Below are 12,109 nucleotides of genomic sequence, written 5' to 3' on the forward strand. Positions count from 1 at the left end.
CAGGAGCAGTGATTTTAATAATGCTTAAAGTGAAACAGTAAAAGTGAAATATTCCTTTAAATTTCGTACAGCGGGGGGGGGGTGTCTATAGTATGTCTGTAAAGTGGCGCATATTTCCCATGTTTACAACAGTCCCTGCACAAAGTGACATTTCTAAAGGAAAAAAAGTCGTTTAAAAGTACTCGCGGCTATAATGAATTGTCGGTCCTGGCAATACACATAAAAGTCATTGAAAAAAACAGTCCACTACCAGGCCCTTTGGGTCTGGTATGAATATTAAGTGGAACCCGGAACTAAAATTTAAAAAAAAAGTGCGTGGGGGTCCCCCCAAAATCCATACCAGGCCCTTCAGGTCTGGCATTGATATTAAGGGGAACCCCGGGCCAATTTTTTTTTTTAAAATGGCGTGGGGTCCCCCCCCAAAAATCCATGCCAGACCCTTATCTGAGCACGCAACCTGACAGGTCGCAGGAAAAGAGGGGGGACGAGAGAGCGCCCCCCCCTGAACCGTGCCAGGCCACATGCCCTCAACATGGGAAGGCTACCCCAAAGCACCGTGTCCCCATGTTGATGGGAACAAGGGCCTCATCCCCACAACCCCCCCGTGGTTGTGAGGGTCTGCAGGCGGGGGGCTTATTGGAATCTGTAAGCCCCCTTTAACAAGGGGACCCACAGACCCCAGCCTCCCCCCTGTGTGAAATGGTAACGGAGTATAAATGTACCCCTACCATTTCACAAAAAAAGTGTGAAAATGGAAAAATGACATGACATGGCTTGGGGACAAGTCCTTTATTAAAAAATTAAAAATAAAAAACTGTCCCACAAAGTCTTCTTCTCCTTCTCTTGCTCTGCCGATGGACCGAAAAAGAAAAAAAAAACGCGACTGACCTGACTCCATGGGAGGCTCCCCGCCGTATGACACGTCTTCGCTTTGACAGTTCTTTTATAATGGAGGGCGGAGCCAAACGGTGACGTCTTTGGGTGACCTTGCCCCCCTCTGACGCACGGGGACATCCCTATGGCTTCCCCGTAGCCATCCGGCTCATCCCTAATGGCAATAGTTTGACACAGCACAAGATTAGATATGGTATTAGTGTAGCATTATTTGGTTTAGGTAAATATAATTTGTTTGTTATTTTTAAAGCAAAAAAAAAAAACAAGACTTTAGTATCACTTTAATTTATTTCTGTAAAGTATCAAGCTACATAGTTTTGGAACTAGCAGTAATACTCACTAAAGGAGAAGTATAGCACAGGAGTGCAATTCATTCTGCACTCCTGTGATCCGTTTTTAGCTGACAGCGGGCTGAAGCCCGATTTTGGCTGACATCACAGAGTCGGTCCAGGCCCTGAAAAGATCCCAACCATATGGTCAGTATCTGCCCAGAAGCCTGGACCAACAGCTGGCTCAGCCTCTCAGCGATCTGCTGAGAGGCTGGGCCAGCCCCTCCTTCCCCCTCCACAGCTGCAGTGAGTGCTGAAGGGGCAGATCAGAAGACCAGGGACTGTCAAAGAATGCTGAGAACTGAGCGATCAGCAGTCTTTAATCACTCAGTTCTCAGTGCAGAGCTGGCTGCATTTACCTAGGGGAGTATAAATGTTTTTTATACTCACTACAGAACTATACTATAAAAATCATAACTATAAATCTGAGCATAGGCTGACTACAACCCAGCAGCATTAAATTTGGAATAGAGACACTGGTGCATAAGAAAGGGTCTCTACACATACACACACATATGGACATTACATAGTCTCACTTATTTTGTTATCCACACTGTATATCATTTTCTATTTTTATTCTTTGTATGTAAATGTGACACAATACTGCTTTGTCTTCTATATTCTGGGTGTAATTACCAGTATCTGATTCTATTCTGTATGTGTTAAGGCTGGTCACTGTCATTTATTCAGTTCTGTGTGCTGGGTGTAATTCTCAGCATTTGTTCATATTACTTTTTTTTTAAATACATTTTCTTTTATTTTTCAATATTTTTTCTTGATAATTAAACATCAAAGAAACAGGCAGTGTATCACATATTACTTTTTATACAGTGCCGTATATATGGATGTTGCTACTTTTAGGCATATGCTCTTATTTGCTAAATGCGCAACCCAATTTCCTATTACCACGTACACACGATCAGAATTCCGGCCAGAAAAAGACCGATTGTAGCTTTTCATCGGAAAATGCGACCGTGTGTATGCTCCATCGGAATTTAGCTGTCTGAATTTCCGCCAGCCAAAAATTGATAGCATGTTCTCAATTTTCCCGATGGACAAAACTTTCTATCGGAAATTCCGATCGTCTGTATGCAATTCCGACACGCCAAAAATCACGCATGCTCAGATTCAACTACGAGACGGAAGCTATTGGCTACTGGCTATTGAACTTCCTTGTTCTAGTCCCGTCATACGTGTTGTACATTACCACGTTCTAAACGAAAGGAATTTGGTGTGACCGTGTGAAGCGGAATTCCATTGTAAAAATCATCAGAGCTTTTTCCGGGGGGAAATTCCGTGTGTACGCGGCATTTTGTCTGCTCAATGTCTTTTACTGTTTGCATTCATACGGTAGGTACCCTTTTTATGGTGTGTCGAAGCCATGCTCCTTTTATAATTATGCCATGCTTTGTTTTTTCCAAACCTCTTGACACTTCCTTCTTAAGCCAGCCATAGACGGATTGAAATTTGGCAGGTTTAGCCGAAATTTGGATCCATATATGGGCAGACATGTTGTACTAAGGTCAATCTATAGATTGACTTCAGTACAACCAACCTGTATGTTTTTTTTTCATTTGATCACTGCCAGCAGCTCTAGCAGTCAGCAGTGATCATTATATTTTGATGGCTGGGAAACCTCTCCCTGTCAGAATACAATAGCTTTGCTGGAGGGATTCTCCTATCAACACTGAATCTGTTGATGGGCGAATCAAGTAATTTTCTTTCTTTATCATATGGCAGCCTACCAATTCTTAGATGTGATGGATACATTTGTTTTCTTTTTTAGGCTTTCTTTCTTTTACTTTTTCCCAGTGATCTAGCCAGCAAGTCTGCTGCTATAACTGCTTGTGTAACTGCAGTGTGAGCTGGAGTTTGGCTTCAATTTGTTAGTGTATCTAAATCTGCTGAGGACACAGGCTGCATTGGGGACACAGGCTGCACTGGGGACACAGGCTGCATTGGCGGACACAGGCGGCATTGGCGGACACAGGCGGCATTGGTGGACACAGGCTGCATTGGTGGACACAGGCTGCATTGGGGACACAGACTGCACTGGTGGACACCGGCTGCATTGGCGGACACAGGCTGCATTGGGGACACAGACTGCATTGGGGACATGGGCTGCATTGGGGACACGGGCTGCATTGGTGACACGGGCTGCATTGGTGGACACGGGCTGCATTGGGGATACTGGCTACATTGGTGGACACAGGTTGCATTGGTGGACACAGGCTGCATTGGTGGACACAGGCTGCATTGGGGACATGGGCTGCATTGGGGACATGGGCTGCATTGGGGACACAGGCTGCATTGGGGACATGGGCTGCATTGGGGACACAGGCTGCATTGGTGGACACAGGGTGCACTGGGGACACAGGCTGCATTGGGGACACAGGTTTCATTGGAGACACTGGCTGCACTGGTGGACACAGGCTGCATTGGGGACACAGGCTGCATTGGGATACTGGCTGCATTGGTGGACACAGGCTGCATTGGTGGACACAGGCTGCATTGGGGACACAGGCTGCATTGGTGGACACAGGCTGCATTGGTGGACACAGGCTGCATTGGGGACACAGGCTGCATTGGGGACATGGGCTGCATTGGCAGACACAGGCTGCATTAGCGAACACAGGCTGCATTGGTGGACATAGGCTGCATTGGGGACACAGGCTGCATTGGTGGACACAGGCTGCACTGGGGACACAGGCTGCATTGGGGACACAGGTTTCATTGGAGACGCTGGCTGCACTGGTGGACACAGGCTTCATTGGTGGACACAGGCTGCATTGGGGACACAGGCTGCATTGGGGACATGGGCTGCATTGGCGGACACAGGCTGCATTAGCGGATACAGGCTGCATTGGTGGACACAGGCTGCATTGGGGACACAGGCTGCATTGGTGGACACAGGCTGCACTGGGGACACAGGCTGCATTGGGGACACTGGTTGCATTGGGGACGCAGGCTGCACTGGGGACACGGGCTGCATTGGGGACACAGGCTGCATTGGCAGACACAGGCTGCATTGGTGGACACTGGCTGCATTGGCAGACACTGGCTACATTGGCGGACACAGGCTGCATTGGTGGACACATGCAGGCTGCATTGGGGACACAGACTGCATTGGGGACATGGGCTGCATTGGTGGACACTGGCTGCATTGGCAGACACAGGCTGCATTGGTGGACACTGGCTACATTGGCGGACACAGGCTGCATTGGTGGACACATGCAGGCTGCATTGGGGACACAGACTGCATTGGGGACATGGGCTGCATTGGCGGACACTGGCTGCATTGGTGGACACGGGCTGCACTGGGGTGACAGGCTACATTAGTGACACAGGTTGCATTGGTGACACAGGCTGCACTGGGGACACGGCTGCATTGGTGACATGGGCTGCACTGGTAGACATAGGCTGCACTGGCAGGCATTGGTTAATTAATTGCTTAATTCTGCATAAAACATTTAAGTGTCATTTCATGAGATAATTTATGTGGGCATGTTTAGAGGCGGCATTTGGGGTGGGGCAGGGTAGGGATTGGGCCGGGCAACTGGTGGTGAGTAACCCTTGAGGGCTGGCTAGTAGCTCAGGACTTGAAATTTTGAGCCCTGTGCGAGTCCATCTAGCACTCCCCTCCCCCCAGGCTAACAGTGCTGCTGTCCAAAGGTTGGGCCTCTCTATGTGGCCAGGCTGTGAAAAAGTCCCACACATGTGGTATTGTAATACTCAGGAGGAGTAGCAGAATTTTTTGGGGGGAGTCATTTGTGGTATACACATGCCATGTGAGAGAAATAACCTACTACAATGACAATTTTGTGGGGAAAAAAAAAGAAAAATCTTAATTTTGCAAAGAATTGTGGGAAAAAAATGACATCAAAAACCTCACCATGCCTCTTACTAAATACCTTGGAATGTCTACTTTACAAAAAGGTGTAATTTGGGGGGTATTTGTACTTTCCTGACTTGTTCGGGTCACAAGAAGCGAGATAGGCCACCAGTACAGATGTGATCAATTTTGTGCGATTCGCACCACAGCTTGTAGACTCTCTAACTTTCACAAAGACCAAATAATATCCACTAATTTGGGTTATTTTTGCCAAAGACATGTAGCAGTATAAATTGTGGCCAAAATTTATGAAGAAAAATTAATAATTTGCATAATTCTGTCACAGAAACAAAGAAATATGCGTTTTTTTTTCAAAATTTTCGGTATTTTTTCATTTATAGTGCAAAAAATAAAAACCCCAGAGGTGATCAAATACCACCAAATGAAAGCTCTATTTGTGGGAAAAAAAGTAAAAAAAATTAATTTGGGTACAGTGTTGCATGACTGAGTAATTGTCATTCAAAGTGTGAGAGCACCGAAAGCTGAAAATTGGTCTGGGCAGGAAGGGTGTTTAAGTGCCCAGTAAGCAAGTGGTTAAAGAGGGGTATTAGAAATAAACTTAATATTCAAGCAGTATAGCATAAATTATGGCAGCTCAACGTGTTTTGTGGCTGGACAGCCACTCATCAGGAGCAAACACAAGATGGATCTAAGGGTAAAAAATAATAAACTTTAAATAATGAAATTATACAAAATATGTATAATGGAGGGGTAGAAACCCCCAAACCAAATATAAATTAACCCGCCATAGTTCACATGATGGTGGTGTGATGGCGAGTCACCCAACCACCCGAACAGAACCCCCCACCGGGAGCTGCGGCGAGCATCCCGTCAGAGGCATCCAAACAGGCATCAACCAACACGGGCATGGAAACCAGGGGTTTCACTAATAGTTGTTTTGTATAATTCTCCTTTAACCACTTCCAGCCCAAGGACGTCATATGACACCTACAGCTATCAGCTAAATATCATCTTTTACAGCCAGCGATTCTGTGCACTGTAAGAACAATCATTGCGGCAGTTCAGCCGCTTGATTGTTCTTACAGGCGGCTGGAGGGGACATCGCCCCCCTCCCGCCACCCTGCGGTGCTTCTCCCAATCACCCGTACAATCGGTGAGCTGAAGAAGGAATCTGCTGCCAGTGACCAGATGGTTCCCAGTGATCTCTATGATCTTCAAAGGCTCGGGCACGATGTTATGACGTCACGTCTGGCCGGCGAAAGTAAATAAAGTGAGAACTCGTCTGGAAAGAACGAAATCTTTCATTTTTTTTTTTAAATCTCGGTCTTTCCAGCCTGGAGGAGAGGTCTGGGGTCTAATAGACCCCATATCTCTCCATGAAGAGGGCCTGTCACGCACCATTCCTATTACAAGGGATGTTTACATTCCTTGTAATAGGAATAAAAGATCATTTTTGTTTTTAAGTCCCGCCCACATATGTAAACTGTCAGGGCTCGAGTGCTGCGGGAACGCATGGGAACGGCGTTCCCGTACTATTTCCACAGCGGGAACGTCGTTCCCATTAGCTGTCTGAGCAGGGCCGGCTGAGGCTATGCAGCGCGTAGTCCGCGCCGCTCCTCAGCCGCCGAGTGACTGGTTGCTAGGCAGAGGCCGCTCCGCATCTAGCAACCGGTCACATGACTTCGGCGTGGGCACGCACTGGCACGAGCCCGTCAGTGTGACACACGCTGCGCGCCGGACTGTCCTCCCGCTCCCCTCTACCCAGTGCCTCCTGGGGAAACAGCCGCTGCAGTGCACTTTGAGTTTACTTCTTCTCCCCCCAGAACAGAAGGGAAGAAGAGAATACCAGGAGGTCAGTCACTAGTAGTGTCATGTGTAAGTAAGTTGCATTCTGCAATACCCTGCCAAATTGCCAATATTCATCCATACTCTGCAATACCCTGTCAATACTCATCAATACTCTGCAATACCCTGCCAATACTCATCAATACTCTGCAATACCCCGCCAATACTCTGCAATACCCCGCCAATACTCTGCAATACATACCCTGCCAATACTCTGCAGTACCCTATCAATACTCTGCACTACCCTATCAATACTCTGCAATACCCCGCCAATACTCTGCAATACCCCGCCAATACTCTGCAATACCCGCCAATACTCTGCAATACCTGTCAATACTCTGCAATACATACCCTGCCAATACTCTGCAGTACCCTATCAATACTCTGCAATACCCTGCCAATACTCTGCAATACCCTATCAATACTCTGCAATACCCTATCAATACTCTGCAATTCCCCGCCAATACTCTGCAATACCCCGCCAATACTCTGCAATACTCTGCCAATACTCTGCCAATACATACCCTGCCAATACTCTGCAATACCCTGCCAATACTCTTCAATACTCTGCCAATACTCTGCCAATACTCTTCAATACTCTGCCAATACTCTTCAATACTCTGCCAATACTCTGCCAATACTCTGCCAATACTCTTCAATACCCTGCCAATACTCTGCAATACCCTGCCAATACTCTGCAATACCCTGCCAATACTCTGCAATACCCCATCAATACTCTGCAATACTGTGCCAATACTCTGCAATACCCTGCCAATACTCTGCCAATACTCTTCAATACCCTGCCAATACTCTTCAATACTCTGCCAATACTCTTCAATACCCTGCCAATACTCTTCAATACCCTGCCAATACTCTTCAATACCCTGCCAATACTCTGCAATACCCTGCCAATACTCTGCAATACCCCATCAATACTCTGCAATACTGTGCCAATACTCTGCAATACCCTGCCAATACTCTGCCAATACACACCCTGCAATACCCTATCAATACTCTTCAATATCCTGCCAATACTCTTCAATATCCTGCCAATACTCTGCAATACATACCCTGCCAATACTCTGCAACACCCTGCCAATACTCTGCAATACCCTATCAATACTCTGCAATACTGTGCCAATACTCTGCAATACTCTGCCAATACTCTGCAATACCCTGCCAATACTCTGCCAATAAATACCCTGCCAATAATCTGCAATACCCTGTCAATACTCTGCAATACTCTGCCAATACTCTGCAATACATACCCTGCCAATACTATGCAATACCCTGCCAATACTCTGCCAATACACACCCTGCAATACCCTATCAATGCTCTTCAATATTCTTCCAATACTCTTCAATATCCTGCCAATACTCTGCAATACTCTGCAATACATACCCCGCCAATACTCTGCAATACCCTGCCAATACTCAGCAATACATACCCTATCAATACTCTGCAATACCCTGCCAATACTCTGCAATACATACCCTATCAATACTCTGCAATACCCTGCCAATACTCTGCAATAAATACCCTATCAATACTCTGCAATACCCTGCCAATACTCTGCAATACATACCCTGCCAATACTCTGCAATACCCTGCCAATACTCTGCAGTACCCTATCAATACTCTGCAATACTCTGCAATACCCTGCCAATACTCTGCAATACCCTGCCAATACATACCCTGCCAATACTCTGCAATACCCTGCCAATACTCTTCAATACTCTGCCAATACTCTTCAATATCCTGCCAATACTCTGCAATACATACCCTGCCAATACTCTGCAACACTCTGCCAATACTCTGCAATACCCTATCAATACTCTGCAATACTGTGCCAATGCTCTGCAATACTCTGCAATACCCTGCCAATACTCTGCCAATAAATACCCTGCCAATACTCTGCAATACCCTGTCAATACTCTTCAATACTCTGCCAATACTCTGCCAATACTCTTCAATACCCTGCCAATACTCTGCAATACCCTGCCAATACTCTGCAATACCCCATCAATACTCTGCAATACTGTGCCAATACTCTGCAATATCCTGCCAATACTCTGCCAATACACACCCTGCAATACCCTATCAATACTCTGCAATACCCTGCCAATACTCTGCCAATAAATACCCTGCCAATACTCTGCAATACCCTGTCAATACTCTGCCAATACTCTGCCAATACTCTGCAATACATACCCTGCCAATACTCTCCAATACCCTGCCAATACTCTGCCAATACACACCCTGCAATACCCTATCAATACTCTGCAATACCCTGCCAATACTCTGCCAATAAATACCCTGCCAATACTCTGCGATACCCTGTCAATACTCTGCCAATACTCTGCAATACATACCCTGCCAATACTCTGCAACACCCTGCCAATACTCTGCAATACCCTGCCAATACTCTGCCAATAAATACCCTGCCAATACTCTGCAATACCCTGTCAATACTCCGCAATACTCTGCCAATACTCTGCCAATACATACCCTGCCAATACTCTGCAATACCCTGCCAATACTCTTCAATACTCTGCCAATACTCTGCCAATACTCTTCAATACTCTGCCAATACTCTTCAATACTCTGCCAATACTCTGCCAATACTCTTCAATACTCTGCCAATACTCTTCAATACCCTGCCAATACTCTGCAATACCCTGCCAATACTCTGCAATACCCCATCAATACTCTGCAATACTGTGCCAATACTCTGCAATACCCTGCCAATACTCTGCCAATACTCTTCAATACCCTGCCAATACTCTTCAATACTCTGCCAATACTCTTCAATACCCTGCCAATACTCTTCAATACCCTGCCAATACTCTTCAATACCCTGCCAATACTCTGCAATACCCCATCAATACTCTGCAATACTGTGCCAATACTCTGCAATACCCTGCCAATACTCTGCCAATACACACCCTGCAATACCCTATCAATACTCTTCAATATCCTGCCAATACTCTTCAATATCCTGCCAATACTCTGCAATACATACCCTGCCAATACTCTGCAACACCCTGCCAATACTCTGCAATACCCTATCAATACTCTGCAATACTGTGCCAATACTCTGCAATACTCTGCCAATACTCTGCAATACATACCCTGCCAATACTATGCAATACCCTGCCAATACTCTGCCAATACACACCCTGCAATACCCTATCAATGCTCTTCAATATTCTTCCAATACTCTTCAATATCCTGCCAATACTCTGCAATACTCTGCAATACATACCCCGCCAATACTCTGCAATACCCTGACAATACTCAGCAATACATACCCTATCAATACTCTGCAATACCCTGCCAATACTCTGCAATACATACCCTATCAATACTCTGCAATACCCTGCCAATACTCTGCAATACATACCCTATCAATACTCTGCAATACCCTGCCAATACTCTGCAATAAATACCCTATCAATACTCTGCAATACCCTGCCAATACTCTGCAATACATACCCTGCCAATACTCTGCAATACCCTGCCAATACTCTGCAATACCCTGCCAATAGTCTGCAATACCCTGCCAATACTATGCAATACCCTATCAATACTCTACAATACACACCCTATCAATACTCTGCAATACATACCCTGCCAATACTCTGCAATACCCTGCCAATACATACCCTGCCAATACTCTACAATACTCTGCCAATACTCTACAATACATACCCTGCCAATACTCTGCAATAACCTGCCAATACTCTGCAATAACCTATCAATACTCTGCAATACTGTGCCAATACTCTGCAATACCCTGCCAATACTCTGCAATACCCTATCAATACTCTACAATACCCTGCCAATACATACCCTGCCAATACTCTGCAATACCCTGCCAATAGTCTGCAATACCCTGCCAATACTCTGCAATACCCTATCAATACTCTACAATACATACTCTATCAATACTCTGCAATACCCTGCCAATACTCTGCAATACCCTATCAATACTCTGCAATACCCTGCCAATACATACCCTGCCGATGCTCTGCAATACTCTGCCAATACTCTTCAATACATACCCTGCCAATACTCTGCAATACCCTATCAATACTCTGCAATACCCTGCCAATACTCTTCAATACTCTGCCAATACTTATTCCTGTTTGTGTAACAGAATTTGGAACAGGGTGTATTTGTGGTAGAAATTCCCTGCGAGGGAAAGATCATCACCCATTGTGTTGATTGTTTTGTTTGACACGTTATTTTGTTTTTGTAAACTGGCACTTTACAATAAATGTTGTACTGTATTTTCTGTGCAGTATATATGCATATGAGCGTACCTTTTTTTTTTTTTGGTGGGGGAATGGATCTTGGGTGGGAGTTCCCACACTTTTTTTCCCAGGACTTGACCCCTGTAAACTGTGCTCAAATCACACATGTGAGGTATCGCTGTGTGCATTAGAGCAAGAGCAAAAATTCCAGCCCTAGATCTGCTCTGTAACTCTAAACTGGTAACTTGTAAAAAAAATTAAAGCGTAGTCTATGGAGATTTTTAAGTACTAAAGTTTGGTGCCAATCCACGAGCATGTGCAATTTTAAAGCATGACATGCTAGGTATCTATTTACTCAGCGTAACATCATCTTTCACATTATATAAAAACATTGGGCTAACATTAACTTTTTTTTGTTTTGTTTTTATTCAAAAAAACACGTTTGAAAAATTCCTGCGCAAATACAGTTGCAACAATTGCTATTTGTTTCACTAGAGCATGGGTCTTCAAACTATGGCCCTCCAGTTGTTCAGGAACTACAATTCCCATCATGCCTAGTCATGTCTGTGAATGTCAGAGTTTTACAATGCCTCATGGGATGCGTAGTTCCGCAACAGCTGGAGGGCCGTAGTTTGAGGATCCCAGCCCTAGAGTCTCTGATAAAAAAACATATACAATGTTTGGGGGTTCTGAGTAATTTTCTTGCAAAAAAAAATGATGATTTTTCCATGTAGGAGAGGAGTGCCAGAATGTGTGTGTCCCATGCCTACATACTTTTGTCAATAGGTATCCCTCATACCCATCTCAAAAAGTTGGGAGGTATGTAGTCCTTTAATGGCTGTGCAATACATTTAGCTGTTTTATGATTGGCTGTGCTCTGACCCCTCTTGTCTTGTGGTAAAGTGTCTCACTCCAAAGGTCAGTCCAGAAG

Source organism: Lithobates pipiens, unplaced genomic scaffold (genome assembly GCF_037356315.1).
Source record: "Lithobates pipiens isolate NorthernLeopardFrog02 unplaced genomic scaffold, aLitPip1_a1.2 Scaffold_10, whole genome shotgun sequence".
In the NCBI taxonomy this organism is placed as follows: Eukaryota; Metazoa; Chordata; class Amphibia; order Anura; family Ranidae; genus Lithobates; species Lithobates pipiens.